The sequence below is a fragment of the Salmo trutta genome, chromosome 39, assembly GCF_901001165.1.
Source record: "Salmo trutta chromosome 39, fSalTru1.1, whole genome shotgun sequence".
Lineage (NCBI taxonomy): Eukaryota > Metazoa > Chordata > Actinopteri > Salmoniformes > Salmonidae > Salmo > Salmo trutta.
In genome coordinates this window covers 12,325,966-12,341,003 of record NC_042995.1, presented here as the reverse complement: position 1 = coordinate 12,341,003, position 15,038 = coordinate 12,325,966, and the positions used below count along the sequence as shown (strand labels likewise).

At 46.4% G+C, this 15,038-nt stretch overlaps 1 pseudogene; it reads left to right on the top strand.

Annotated features, from left to right (window-relative positions):
- LOC115179257 (nardilysin-like) overlaps window positions 1-14,973 on the top strand; it is a 37,860-nt pseudogene extending 22,887 nt beyond the window's left edge.
- The last annotated feature ends 65 nt before the right edge of the window (window positions 14,974-15,038 follow it).

Here is a 15,038-nt window from a genome sequence, read left to right as displayed (position 1 = left end):
TGTGTGTGTATATAGGTGAGCAGTGTGTGTGTATATAGGTGAGCAGTGTGTGTGTGTGTGTGTGGTGTGTGTGTGTGTGTATATAGGTGAGCAGTGTGTATATAGGTGAGCAGTGTGTGTGTATATAGGTGAGCAGTGTGTGTGTGTGTGTGTGTGTGTGTGTGTGTATAGGTGAGCAGTGTGTATATAGGTGAGCAGTGTGTGTGTATATAGGTGAGCAGTGTGTGTGTGTGTGTGTGTGTGTGTGTGTGTAGGTGAGCAGTGTGTGTGTATAGGTGAGCAGTGTGTGTGTGTGTGTATAGGTGAGCAGTGTGTATATAGGTGAGCAGTGTGTGTGTGTATAGGTGAGCAGTGTGTGTGTATATAGGTGAGCAGTGTGTGTGTGTGTGTGTGTGTATATAGGTGAGCAGTGTGTGTGTATATAGGTGAGCAGTGTGTGTGTGTATATAGGTGAGCAGTGTGTGTGTGTGTGTGTGTGTGTCTGTATATAGGTGAGCAGTGTGTGTGTATATAGGTGAGCAGTGTGTGTGTGTGTATATAGGTGAGCAGTGTGTGTGTGTATAGGTGAGCAGTGTGTGTGTGTGGTGTGTGTGTGTGTGTATAGGTGAGCAGTGTGTGTGTGTGTGTGTATAGGTGAGCAGTGTGTATATAGGTGAGCAGTGTGTGTGTGTATAGGTGAGCAGTGTGTGTGTATATAGGTGAGCAGTGTGTGTGTGTGTATATAGGTGAGCAGTGTGTATATAGGTGAGCAGTGTGTGTGTATATAGGTGAGCAGTGTGTGTGTATATAGGTGAGCAGTGTGTGTCTGTGTGTGTGTGTGTGTGTGTGTGTGTATAGGTGAGCAGTGTGTGTGTATAGGTGAGCAGTGTGTGTGTGTGTGTGTGTGTGTGTGTGTATAGGTGAGCAGTGTGTGTGTGTGTGTGTATAGGTGAGCAGTGTGTGTGTGTGTGTATAGGTGAGCAGTGTGTGTGTGTATAGGTGAGCAGTGTGTGTGTGTATAGGTGAGCAGTGTGTGTGTGTATAGGTGAGCAGTGTGTGTGTGTATAGGTGAGCAGTGTGTGTGTGTATAGGTGAGCAGTGTGCGTGTGTATAGGTGAGCAGTGTGCGTGTGTATAGGTGAGCAGTGTGCGTGTGTATAGGTGAGCAGTGTGCGTGTGTATAGGTGAGCAGTGTGCGTGTGTATAGGTGAGCAGTGTGTGTGTATAGGTGAGCAGTGTGCGTGTGTATAGGTGAGCAGTGTGCGTGTGTATAGGGAGCAGTGTGCGTTGGTATAGGTGAGCAGTGTGCGTGTGTATAGGTGAGCAGTGTGCGTGTGTATAGGTGAGCAGTGTGAGTGTGTATAGGTGAGCAGTGTGCGTGTGTATAGGTGAGCAGTGTGTGTGTGTGTGTATAGGTGAGCAGTGTGTGTGTGTGTGTGTATAGGTGAAGCAGTGTGTATATAGGTGAGCAGTGTGTGGTGTATAGGTGAGAAGTGTGTGTGTATATAGGTGAGCAGTGTGTGTGTTGGTGTGTGTGTGTGTATATAGGTGAGCAGTGTGTGTGTATATAGGTGAGCAGTGTGTGTGTATATAGGTGAGCAGTGTGTGTGTGTCTGTATATAGGTGAGCAGTGTGTGTGTATATAGGTGAGCAGTGTGTGTGTGTGTATATAGGTGAGCAGTGTGTGTGTGTATAGGTGAGCAGTGTGTGTGTGTGTGTGTGTGTGTGTGTGTGTGTATAGGTGAGCAGTGTGTGTGTGTGTGTGTATAGGTGAGCAGTGTGTATATAGGTGAGCAGTGTGTGTGTGTATAGGTGAGCAGTGTGTGTGTATATAGGTGAGCAGTGTGTGTGTGTGTATATAGGTGAGCAGTGTGTGTGTGTGTATATAGGTGAGCAGTGTGTATATAGGTGAGCAGTGTGTGTGTATATAGGTGAGCAGTGTGTGTCTGTGTGTGTGTGTGTGTGTGTGTGTATAGGTGAGCAGTGTGTGTGTATAGGTGAGCAGTGTGTGTGTGTGTGTGTGGTGTGTGTGTATAGGTGAGCAGTGTGTGTGTGTGTGTGTGTATAGGTGAGCAGTGTGTGTGTGTGTGTATAGGTGAGCAGTGTGTATATAGGTGAGCAGTGTGTGTGTGTATAGGTGAGCAGTGTGTGTGTATATAGGTGAGCAGTGTGTGTGTGTATAGGTGAGCAGTGTGCGTATAGGTGAGCAGTGTGCGTGTGTATAGGTGAGCAGTGTGCGTGTGTATAGGTGAGCAGTGTGCGTGTGTATAGGTGAGCAGTGTGCGTGTGTATAGGTGAGCAGTGTGCGTGTGTATAGGTGAGCAGTGTGCGTGTGTATAGGTGAGCAGTGTGCGTGTGTATAGGTGAGCAGTGTGCGTGTGTATAGGTGAGCAGTGTGCGTGTGTATAGGTGAGCAGTGTGCGTGTGTATAGGTGAGCAGTGTGTGTGCGCGTGTATAGGTGAGCAGTGTGTGTATATAGGTGAGCAGTGTGTGTGTATAGGTGAGCAGTGTGTGTGTGTGTGTATAGGTGAGCAGTGTGTGTATATAGGTGAGCAGTGTGTGTGTATAGGTGAGCAGTGTGTGTGTGTATAGGTGAGCAGTGTGTGTGTGTGTATAGGTGAGCAGTGTGTGTGTGTGTATAGGTGAGCAGTGTGTGTGTGTGTATAGGTGAGCAGTGTGTATATAGGTGAGCAGTGTGTGTGTATATAGGTGAGCAGTGTGTGTGTATATAGGTGAGCAGTGTGTGTGTGTGTGTATAGGTGAGCAGTGTGTGTGTATATAGGTGAGCAGTGTGTGTGTGTATAGGTGAGCAGTGTGTGTGTATATAGGTGAGCAGTGTGTGGTGTGTGTGTGTGTGTGTGTGTGTGTGTGTGTGTGTATATAGGTGAGCAGTGTGTGTGTGTGTGTGTGTGTGTGTGTGTGTGTGTGTATATAGGTGAGCAGTGTGTGTGTATATAGGTGAGCAGTGTGTGTGTATATAGGTGAGCAGTGTGTGTGTGTGTATAGGTGAGCAGTGTGTGTGTGTGTATAGGTGAGCAGTGTGTGTGTGTGTATAGGTGAGCAGTGTGTGTGTGTGTGTGTGTGTGTGTGTATAGGTGAGCAGTGTGTGTGTGTGTATAGGTGAGCAGTGTGTGTGTATATAGGTGAGCAGTGTGTGTGTATATAGGTGAGCAGTGTGTGTGTATATAGGTGAGCAGTGTGTGTGTGTGTGTGTGTGTGTGTGTGTATAGGTGAGCAGTGTGTGTGTATAGGTGAGCAGTGTGTGTGTGTATAGGTGAGCAGTGTGTATATAGGTGAGCAGTGTGTGTGTGTATAGGTGAGCAGTGTGTGTGTGTGTGTGTGTGTATATAGGTGAGCAGTGTGTGTGTATATAGGTGAGCAGTGTGTGTGTGTGTGTGTGTATATAGGTGAGCAGTGTGTGTGTGTGTGTGTGTATATAGGTGAGCAGTGTGTGTGTGTATATAGGTGAGCAGTGTGTGTTTGTGTATATAGGTGAGCAGTGTGTGTGTGTATAGGTGAGCAGTGTGTGTGTGTGTGTGTGTGTGTATAGGTGAGCAGTGTGTGTGTGTGTGTGTGTATAGGTGAGCAGTGTGTATATAGGTGAGCAGTGTGTGTGTGTATAGTTGAGCAGTGTGTGTGTATATAGGTGAGCAGTGTGTGTGTGTATATAGGTGAGCAGTGTGTATATAGGTGAGCAGTGTGTGTGTATATAGGTGAGCAGTGTGTGTGTATATAGGTGAGCAGTGTGTGTCTGTGTGTGTCTGTGTGTGTGTGTGTGTGTGTATAGGTGAGCAGTGTGTGTGTATAGGTGAGCAGTGTGTGTGTGTGTGTGTGTGTGTGTGTGTGTGTGTGTGTGTGTGTGTGTATAGGTGAGCAGTGTGTGTGTGTGTGTGTGTGTGTGTGTGTGTATAGGTGAGCAGTGTGTGTGTGTGTGTGTGTGTGTAGGTGAGCAGTGTGTGTGTATATAGGTGAGCAGTGTGTGTGTGTGTGTATATAGGTGAGCAGTGTGTGTGTGTGTATAGGTGAGCAGTGTGTGTGTGTGTATAGGTGAGCAGTGTGTGTGTGTGTATAGGTGAGCAGTGTGTATATAGGTGAGCAGTGTGTGTGTATATAGGTGAGCAGTGGTTGTGTATATAGGTGAGCAGTGTGTGTGTGTGGTGTGTGTGTGTGTGTGTGCAGTGTGTGTGTATAGGTGAGCAGTGTGTGTGTGTGTGTGTGTGTGTGTGTGTATAGGTGAGCAGTGTGTATATAGGTGAGCAGTGTGTGTGTGTATAGGTGAGCAGTGTTTGTGTATATAGGTGAGCAGTGTGTGTGTGTGTGTGTGTGTATATATAGGTGAGCAGTGTGTATATAGGTGAGCAGTGTGTGTGTGTGTGTATAGGTGAGCAGTGTGTGTGTGTGTATAGGTGAGCAGTGTGTATATAGGTGAGCAGTGTGTGTGTGTATAGGTGATCAGTGTGTGTATATAGGTGAGCAGTGTGTGTGTGTGTGTAAATAGGTGAGCAGTGTGTATATAGGTGAGCAGTGTGTGTGTATATAGGTGAGCAGTGTGTGTATATAGGTGAGCAGTGTGTGTATATAGGTGAGCAGTGTGTGTGTGTGTGTGTGTGTGTGTGTGTGTATATAGGTGAGCAGTGTGTGTGTATATAGGTGAGCAGTGTGTGTGTATATAGGTGAGCAGTGTGTGTGTATATAGGTGAGCAGTGTGTGTGTGTGTGTGTGTGTGTATATATAGGTGAGCAGTGTGTGTGTGTATAGGTGAGCAGTGTGTGTGTATATAGGTGAGCAGTGTGTGTGTGTATATAGGTGAGCAGTGTGTGTGTATATAGGTGAGCAGTGTGTGTGTATATAGGTGAGCAGTGTGTATATAGGTGAGCAGTGTGTATATAGGTGAGCAGTGTGTGTGTATATAGGTGAGCAGTGTGTGTTGTGTATATAGGTGAGCAGTGTGTGTGTGTGTGTGTGTGTGTGTATATATATAGGTGAGCAGTGTGTATATAGGTGAGCAGTGTGTGTGTATATAGGTGAGCAGTGGTTGTGTATATAGGTGAGCTGTGTGTGTGTGTGTGTGTGTGTGTGTGTGTGTGTGTGTGTGTGTGTGCAGTGTGTGTGTATAGGTGAGCAGTGTGTGTGTGTGTGTGTGTGTATAGGTGAGCAGTGTGTATATAGGTGAGCAGTGTGTGTGTGTATAGGTGAGCAGTGTTTGTGTATATAGGTGAGCAGTGTGTGTGTGTGTGTGTATATATATAGGTGAGCAGTGTGTATATAGGTGAGCAGTGTGTGTGTGTGTGTGTGTGTGTGTGTGTGTGTGTGTATAGGTGAGCAGTGTGTGTGTGTGTATAGGTGAGCAGTGTGTGTATATAGGTGAGCAGTGTGTGTATATAGGTGAGCAGTGTGTGTGTATATAGGTGAGCAGTGTGTGTGTGTGTGTGTGTGTGTGTGTGTGTGTGTGTATAGGTGATCAGTGTGTGTGTGTGTGTGTGTGTGTGTGTGTGTGTGTGTGTGTGTATATAGGTGAGCAGTGTGTGTGTGTGTGTGTGTGTGTAGGTGAGCAGTGTGTGTGTGTATATAGGTGAGCAGTGTGTGTGTGTGTATATAGGTGAGCAGTGTGTATATAGGTGAGCAGTGTGTGTGTATATAGGTGAGCAGTGTGTGTGTATAGGTGAGCAGTGTGTGTGTATAGGTGAGCAGTGTGTGTGTGTGTGTGTGTGTGTGTATAGGTGAGCAGTGTGTGTGTGTGTGTGTGTGTGTGTGTGTGTGTGTGTGGTGTGTGTGTGTGTGTGTGTGTGTGTGTGTGTGTATAGGTGAGCAGTGTGTGTGTGTGTGTGTGTGTAGGTGAGCAGTGTGTGTGTGTATATAGGTGAGCAGTGTGTGTGTGTGTATATAGGTGAGCAGTGTGTGTGTGTGTATATAGGTGAGCAGTGTGTGTGTGTGTATAGGTGAGCAGTGTGTGTGTGTGTATAGGTGAGCAGTGTGTGTGTGTGTGTATAGGTGAGCAGTGTGTGTGTGTGTGTGTATAGGTGAGCAGTGTGTATATAGGTGAGCAGTGTGTGTGTGTATAGGTGAGCAGTGTGTGTGTATATAGGTGAGCAGTGTGTGTGTGTGTGTGTGTGTGTATATAGGTGAGCAGTGTGTGTGTATATAGGTGAGCAGTGTGTGTGTGTGTGTGTGTGTGTGTGTGTGTGTGTGTGTGTGTGTGTGTATATATAGGTGAGCAGTGTGTATATAGGTGAGCAGTGTGTGTGTATATAGGTGAGCAGTGGTTGTGTATATAGGTGAGCAGTGTGTGTGTGTGTGTGTGTGTGTGTGTGTGTGTGTGTGTGTGTGCAGTGTGTGTGTATAGGTGAGCAGTGTGTGTGTGTGTGTGTGTGTGTATAGGTGAGCAGTGTGTATATAGGTGAGCAGTGTGTGTGTGTATAGGGTGAGCAGTGTTTGTGTATATAGGTGAGCAGTGTGTGTGTGTGTGTGTGTGTGTGTATATATATAGGTGAGCAGTGTGTATATAGGTGAGCAGTGTGTGTGTGTGTGTGTGTATAGGTGAGCAGTGTGTGTGTGTGTATAGGTGAGCAGTGTGTATATAGGTGAGCAGTGTGTGTATATAGGTGAGCAGTGTGTGTGTGTGTGTGTATATAGGTGAGCATTGTGTATATAGGTGAGCAGTGTGTGTGTATATAGGTGAGCAGTGTGTGTGTGTATATAGGTGAGCAGTGTGTGTGTGTGTGTGTGTGTGTATATATAGGTGAGCAGTGTGTGTGTGTATAGGTGAGCAGTGTGTGTGTATATAGGTGAGCAGTGTGTGTGTGTATATAGGTGAGCAGTGTGTATATAGGTGAGCAGTGTGTGTGTGTATATAGGTGAGCAGTGTGTGTGTATATAGGTGAGCAGTGTGTGTGTATATAGGTGAGCAGTGTGTGTGTATATAGGTGAGCAGTGTGTGTGTATATAGGTGAGCAGTGTGTGTGTGTGTGTGTGTGTATATATATAGGTGAGCAGTGTGTATATAGGTGAGCAGTGTGTGTGTATATAGGTGAGCAGTGGTTGTGTATATAGGTGAGCTGTGTGTGTGTGTGTGTGTGTGTGTGTGTGTGTGTGTGCAGTGTGTGTGTATAGGTGAGCAGTGTGTGTGTGTGTGTGTGTGTGTATAGGTGAGCAGTGTGTATATAGGTGAGCAGTGTGTGTGTGTATAGGTGAGCAGTGTTTGTGTATATAGGTGAGCAGTGTGTGTGTGTGTGTGTATATATATAGGTGAGCAGTGTGTATATAGGTGAGCAGTGTGTGTGTGTGTGTGTGTGTGTGTGTATAGGTGAGCAGTGTGTGTGTGTGTATAGGTGAGCAGTGTGTATATAGGTGAGCAGTGTGTGTATATAGGTGAGCAGTGTGTGTGTGTGTGTATATAGGTGAGCATTGTGTATATAGGTGAGCAGTGTGTGTGTATATAGGTGAGCAGTGTGTGTGTGTGGTGTGTGTGTGTGTGTGTGTGTGTGTGTGTGTGTGTGTGTGTATAGGTGAGCAGTGTGTGTGGTGTGTGTGTGTGTGTGTGTGTGTGTGTGTGTGTGTGTATAGGTGAGCAGTGTGTGTGTGTGTGTGTGTGTAGGTGAGCAGTGTGTGTGTGTATATAGGTGAGCAGTGTGTGTGTGTGTATATAGGTGAGCAGTGTGTATATAGGTGAGCAGTGTGTGTGTATATAGGTGAGCAGTGTGTGTGTATAGGTGAGCAGTGTGTGTGTGTGTGTGTGTGTGTGTATAGGTGAGCAGTGTGTGTGTGTGTGTGTGGTGTGTATAGGTGAGCAGTGTGTGTGTGTGTGTGTGTGTAGGTGAGCAGTGTGTGTGTGTATATAGGTGAGCAGTGTGTGTGTGTGTATATAGGTGAGCAGTGTGTGTGTGTGTATATAGGTGAGCAGTGTGTGTGTGTGTATAGGTGAGCAGTGTGTGTGTGTGTATAGGTGAGCAGTGTGTGTGTGTGTGTATAGGTGAGCAGTGTGTGTGTGTGTATAGGTGAGCAGTGTGTATATAGGTGAGCAGTGTGTGTGTGTATAGGTGAGCAGTGTGTGTGTATATAGGTGAGCAGTGTGTGTGTGTGTGTGTGTGTATATAGGTGAGCAGTGTGTGTGTATATAGGTGAGCAGTGTGTGTGTATATAGGTGAGCAGTGTGTGTGTGTGTGTGTGTGTGTGTGTGGTGTGTGTGTATATATAGGTGAGCAGTGTGTATATAGGTGAGCAGTGTGTGTGTATATAGGTGAGCAGTGGTTGTGTATATAGGTGAGCAGTGTGTGTGTGTGTGTGTGTGTGTGTGTGTGTGTGCAGTGTGTGTGTATAGGTGAGCAGTGTGTGTGTGTGTGTGTGTGTATAGGTGAGCAGTGTGTATATAGGTGAGCAGTGTGTGTGTGTATAGGTGAGCAGTGTTTGTGTATATAGGTGAGCAGTGTGTGTGTGTGTGTGTGTGTGTATATATATAGGTGAGCAGTGTGTATATAGGTGAGCAGTGTGTGTGTGTGTGTGTGTATAGGTGAGCAGTGTGTGTGTGTGTATAGGTGAGCAGTGTGTATATAGGTGAGCAGTGTGTGTATATAGGTGAGCAGTGTGTGTGTGTGTGTGTATATAGGTGAGCATTGTGTATATAGGTGAGCAGTGTGTGTGTATATAGGTGAGCAGTGTGTGTGTATATAGGTGAGCAGTGTGTGTGTGTGTGTGTGTGTGTGTGTGTGTGTGTGTGTGTGTGGTGTGTGTGTGTGTGTGTGTGTGGTGTGTGTATATATAGGTGAGCAGTGTGTGTGTATATAGGTGAGCAGTGTGTGTGTATATAGGTGAGCAGTGTGTGTGTGTGTGTGTGTGTGTGTATAGGTGAGCAGTGTGTATATAGGTGAGCAGTGTGTGTGTGTATAGGTGAGCAGTGTGTGTGTATATAGGTGAGCAGTGTGTGTGTATATAGGTGAGCAGTGTGTATATAGGTGAGCAGTGTGTTTGTATATAGGTGAGCAGTGTGTGTGTGTGTGTGTGTGTGTATATATAGGTGAGCAGTGTGTATATAGTTGAGCAGTGTGTGTGTATATAGGTGAGCAGTGTGTGTGTATATAGGTGAGCAGTGTGTGTGTGTGTGTGGTGTGTGTGTGTGTGTGTATAGGTGAGCAGTGTGTGTGTATAGGTGAGCAGTGTGTGTGTGTGTGTATAGGTGAGCAGTGTGTGTGTGTGTGTATAGGTGAGCAGTGTGTGTGTGTGTGTATAGGTGAGCAGTGTGTGTGTGTGTGTATAGGTGAGCAGTGTGTGTGTGTGTGTGTATAGGTGAGCAGTGTGTGTGTGTGTTTATAGGTGAGCAGTGTGTGTGTGTGTGTATAGGTGAGCAGGGTGTGTGTGTGTATAGGTGAGCAGTGTGTGTGTGTGTATAGGTGAGCAGTGTGTGTGTGTGTGTGTGTGTGTATAGGTGAGCAGTGTGTGTATAGGTGAGCAGTGTGTGTGTGTGTGTATAGGTGAGCAGTGTGTATAGGTGAGCAGTGTGTGTGTGTGTGTGTGTGTATAGGTGAGCAGTGTGTGTGTGTATAGGTGAGCAGTGTGTGTGTGTGTATAGGTGAGCAGTGTGTGTGTATATAGGTGAGCAGTGTGTGTGTATATAGATGAGCAGTGTGTGTGTATATAGGTGAGCAGTGCGTATATAGGTGAGCAGTGTGTGTGTGTGTATAGGTGAGCAGTGTGTGCGTGTGTGTATAGGTGAGCAGTGTGTGCGTATATAGGTGAGCAGTGTGTGCGTGTGTATAGGTGAGCAGTGTGTGCGTATATAGGTGAGCAGTGTGTGCGTATATAGGTGAGCAGTGTGTGTGTGTGTATAGGTGAGCAGTGTGTGTGTGTGTGTGTGTATAGGTGAGCAGTGTGTGTGTGTGTGTATAGGTGAGCAGTGTGTGTGTGTGTGTATAGGTGAGCAGTGTGTGTGTGTATAGGTGAGCAGTGTGTGTGTGTGTATAGGTGAGCAGTGTGTGTGTGTATAGGTGAGCAGTGTGTGTGTGAATAGGTGAGCAGTGTGTGTGTGTGTGTGAATAGGTGAGCAGTGTGTGTGTGTGTGTGTGGTGTGTGTGTGTGTGTGTATAGGTGAGCAGTGTGTGTGTGTGTGTGTATAGGTGAGCAGTGTGTGTGTGTGTATAGGTGAGCAGTGTGTGTGTGTGTGTGTGTGTGTGTGTGTATAGGTGAGCAGTGTGTGTGTATATAGGTGAGCAGTGTGTCTGTATATAGGTGAGCATTGTGTGTGTATATAGGTGAGCAGTGTGTGTGTATAGGTGAGCAGTGTGTGTATATAGGTGAGCAGTGTGTGTGTGTATAGGTGAGCAGTGTGTGTGTGTGTGTGTGTATAGGTGAGCAGTGTGTGTGTGTGTGTGTATAGGTGAGCAGTGTGTGTGTGTGTATAGGTGAGCAGTGTGTGTGTGTGTGTATAGGTGAGCAGTGTGTGTGTATATAGGTGAGCAGTGTGTGTGTATAGGTGAGCAGTGTGTGTGTATATAGGTGAGCAGTGTGTGTGTGTGTGTGTGTGTATAGGTGAGCAGTGTGTGTGTGTGTGTATAGGTGAGCAGTGTGTGTGTGTGTATAGGTGAGCAGTGTGTGTGTGTGTATAGGTGAGCAGTGTGTGTGTGTATATAGGTGAGCAGTGTGTGTGTATATAGGTGAGCAGTGTGTGTGTGTGTATAGGGTGAGCAGTGTGTGTGTGTGTATAGGTGAGCAGTGTGTGTGTGTGTATAGGTGAGCAGTGTGTGTGTGTGTATATAGGTGAGCAGTGTGTGTGTGTATATAGGTGAGCAGTGTGTGTGTATATATAGGTGAGCAGTGTGTGTGTATATAGGTGAGCAGTGTGTGTGTATATAGGTGAGCAGTGTGTGTGTATATAGGTGAGCAGTGTGTGTGTGTGTGTGTGTGTATAGGTGAGCAGTGTGTGTATATAGGTGAGCAGTGTGTGTGTATAGGTGAGCAGTGTGTATATAGGTGAGCAGTGTGTGCATATATAGGTGAGCAGTGTGTGCGTGTGTATAGGTGAGCAGTGTGTGCATGTGTATAGGTGAGCAGTGTGTGCGTGTGTATAGCTGAGCAGTGTGTGTGTGTGTGTGTGTGTGTATAGGTGAGCAGTGTGTGTGTGTGTGTGTGTGTGTATAGGTGAGCAGTGTGTGTGTGTGTGTGTGTGTATAGGTGAGCAGTGTGTGTGTGTGTGTGTATGTATAGGTGAGCAGTGTGTGTGTGTGTGTGTGTATGTATAGGTGAGCAGTGTGTGTGTGTGTGTGTATGTATAGGTGAGCAGTGTGTGTGTGTGTGTGTATAGGTGAGCAGTGTGTGTGTGTGTGTGTGTGTATAGGTGAGCAGTGTGTGTGTGTGTGTGTATGTATAGGTGAGCAGTGTGTGTGTGTGTGTGTGTGTGTGTGTGTGTGTGTATAGGTGAGCAGTGTGTATATAGGTGAGCAGTGTGTGTGTGTGTGTATAGGTGAGCAGTGTGTGTGTGTATAGGTGAGCAGTGTGTGTGTGTATAGGTGAGCAGTGTGTCTGTATATAGGTGAGCAGTGTGTGTGTGTATAGGTGAGCAGTGTGTATATAGGTGAGCAGTGTGTGTGTGTGTATAGGTGAGCAGTGTGTGTATGTATAGGTGAGCAGTGTGTGTGTATGTATAGGTGAGCAGTGTGTGTGCATATAGGTGAGCAGTGTGTGTGCATATAGGTGAGCAGTGTGTGTGTATATAGGTGAGCAGTGTGTGTGTGTATAGGTGAGCAGTGTGTGTGTGTATAGGTGAGCAGTGTGTGTGTGTATAGGTGAGCAGTGTGTGTGTGTATAGGTGAGCAGTGTGTGTGTGTGTATAGGTGAGCAGTGTGTGTGTGTGTATAGGTGAGCAGTTCGTCTGTGTATAGGTGAGCAGTGTGTGTGTGTATAGGTGAGCAGTGTGTGTGTGTATAGGTGAGCAGTGTGTGTGTGTGTATAGGTGAGCAGTGCGTATAGCAGTGCGTATATAGGTGAGCAGTGCGTATATAGGTGAGCAGTGTGTGTGTGTGTATAGGTGAGCAGTGTGTATATAGGTGAGCAGTGTGTGTTTGTATATAGGTGAGCAGTGTGTGTGTGTGTGTATATAGGTGAGCAGTGTGTGTGTGTGTGTATATAGGTGAGCAGTGCGTATATAGGTGAGCAGTGCGTATATAGGTGAGCAGTGCGTATATAGGTGAGCAGTGCGTATATAGGTGAGCAGTGCGTATATAGGTGAGCAGTGCGTATATAGGTGAGCAGTGTGTGTGTGTTTGTATAGGTGAGCAGTGTGTGTGTGTGTGTGTGTGTGTGTGTGTGTATAGGTGAGCAGTGTGTGTGTGTGTGTATATAGGTGAGCAGTGTGTGTGTGTATATAGGTGAGCAGTGTGTGTGTATATAGGTGAGCAGTGTGTATATAGGTGAGCAGTGCGTATAGCAGTGCGTATATAGGTGAGCAGTGCGTATATAGGTGAGCAGTGTGTGTGTGTGTATAGGTGAGCAGTGTGTATATAGGTGAGCAGTGTGTGTTTGTATATAGGTGAGCAGTGTGTGTGTGTGTATATAGGTGAGCAGTGTGTGTGTGTGTGTATAGGTGAGCAGTGCGTATATAGGTGAGCAGTGCGTATATAGGTGAGCAGTGCGTATATAGGTGAGCAGTGCGTATATAGGTGAGCAGTGTGTGTGTGTTTGTATAGGTGAGCAGTGTGTGTGTGTGTGTGTGTGTGTGTGTATAGGTGAGCAGTGTGTGTGTGTGTGTATATAGGTGAGCAGTGTGTGTGTATATAGGTGAGCAGTGTGTGTGTATAGGTGAGCAGTGTGTGTGTGTGTATAGGTGAGCAGTGTGTGTGTGTGTATAGGTGAGCAGTGTGTGTGTGTGTATAGGTGAGCAGTGTGTGTGTGTGTATAGGTGAGCAGTGTGTGTGTGTATATAGGTGAGCAGTGTGTGTGTATATATAGGTGAGCAGTGTGTGTGTATATAGGTGAGCAGTGTGTGTGTGTGTGTGTATAGGTGAGCAGTGTGTGTATATAGGTGAGCAGTGTGTGTGTATAGGTGAGCAGTGTGTATAGGTGAGCAGTGTGTGCGTATATAGGTGAGCAGTGTGTGCGTATATAGGTGAGCAGTGTGTGCGTATATAGGTGAGCAGTGTGTGCGTGTGTATAGGTGAGCAGTGTGTGTGTGTGTGTGTGTGTGTGTATAGGTGAGCAGTGTGTGTGTGTGTGTATAGGTGAGCAGTGTGTGTGTGTGTGTATAGGTGAGCAGTGTGTGTGTGTGTGTGTATAGGTGAGCAGTGTGTGTGTGTGTGTGTATAGGTGAGCAGTGTGTGTGTGTGTGTGTGTGTATAGGTGAGCAGTGTGTGTGTGTGTGTGTGTATAGGTGAGCAGTGTGTGTGTGTGTGTGTGTGTGTGTGTGTGTGTGTGTGTATATAGGTGAGCAGTGTGTATATAGGTGAGCAGTGTGTGTGTGTGTGTGTGTGTATAGGTGAGCAGTGTGTGTGTGTATAGGTGAGCAGTGTGTCTGTATATAGGTGAGCAGTGTGTGTGTGTATAGGTGAGCAGTGTGTATATAGGTGAGCAGTGTGTGTGTGTGTATAGGTGAGCAGTGTGTATAGGTGAGCAGTGTGTGTATGTATAGGTGAGCAGTGTGTGTGTATGTATAGGTGAGCAGTGTGTGTGCATATAGGTGAGCAGTGTGTGTGCATATAGGTGAGCAGTGTGTGTGTATATAGGTGAGCAGTGTGTGTGTGTGTGTGTATAGGTGAGCAGTGTGTGTATATAGGTGAGCAGTGTGTGTATAGGTGAGCAGTGTGTATATGTGAGCAGTGTGTATATAGGTAAGCAGTGTGTGTGTATAGGTGAGCAGTGTGTGTGTGTATATAGGTGAGCAGTGTGTGTGTATATAGGTGAGCAGTATGTGTGTATATAGGTGAGCAGTGTGTGTGTATATAGGTGAGCAGTGTGTGTGTGTATAGGTGAGCAGTGTGTGTGTGTATAGGTGAGCAGTGTGTGTGTGTGTATAGGTGAGCAGTGTGTGTGTGTATAGGTGAGCAGTGTGTGTGTGTATAGGTGAGCAGTGTGTGTGTGTGTATAGGTGAGCAGTGTGTGTGTGTGTATAGGTTAGCAGTGTGTGTGTGTGTGTGTGTGTGTATAGGTGAGCAGTGTGTATATAGGTGAGCAGTGCGTATAGCAGTGCGTATATAGGTGAGCAGTGCGTATATAGGTGAGCAGTGTGTGTGTGTGTATAGGTGAGCAGTGTGTATATAGGTGAGCAGTGTGTGTTTGTATATAGGTGAGCAGTGTGTGTGTGTGTATATAGGTGAGCAGTGTGTGTGTGTATAGGTGAGCAGTGCGTATATAGGTGAGCAGTGCGTATATAGGTGAGCAGTGCGTATATAGGTGAGCAGTGCGTATATAGGTGAGCAGTGTGTGTGTGTGTGTGTGTGTGTGTGTGTATAGGTGAGCAGTGTGTGTGTGTGTGTGTATATAGGTGAGCAGTGTGTGTGTAGGTGAGCAGTGTGTGTGTGTGTGTGTGTATAGGTGAGCAGTGTGTGTATAGGTGAGCAGTGTGTGTGTATAGGTGAGCAGTGTGTGTGTGTGTATAGGTGAGCAGTGTGTGTGTGTGTATAGGGTGAGCAGTGTGTGTGTGTGTGTGTGTGTGTGTGTGTGTGTATAGGTGAGCAGTGTGTGTGTGTGTGCTCTAACATCGACCTCCCTCCCTAGGTGGTGGGTTTTGGGCCGGAGGAGGGCGACCCCCCAGGAGATGACAAGCAGAATCGTCATGGCAACGGAGAGCGGGATGAGGAAGAGTGTGGCAGTTCGTCCTACGGAGAAGTGTCCAAACTGACCTTCCTCCCCGCCTCGCCCAAGATGGCCGCCGCTACATCCATCATGGACATTCCTTCATTTACCCAGAGCCTTACCCTCTTCCCATACCACAAGATCATCCAATAGACTACCAATATCTATTTTCTCAATATTGCCTGACCATAACATCTAATAAACTCAATGAGATACACTGTCTTTGGGGCTGACTATCACAACTTCATCTCATGAGTCTTTAAAACTGCACCATGCATGTTTATAAG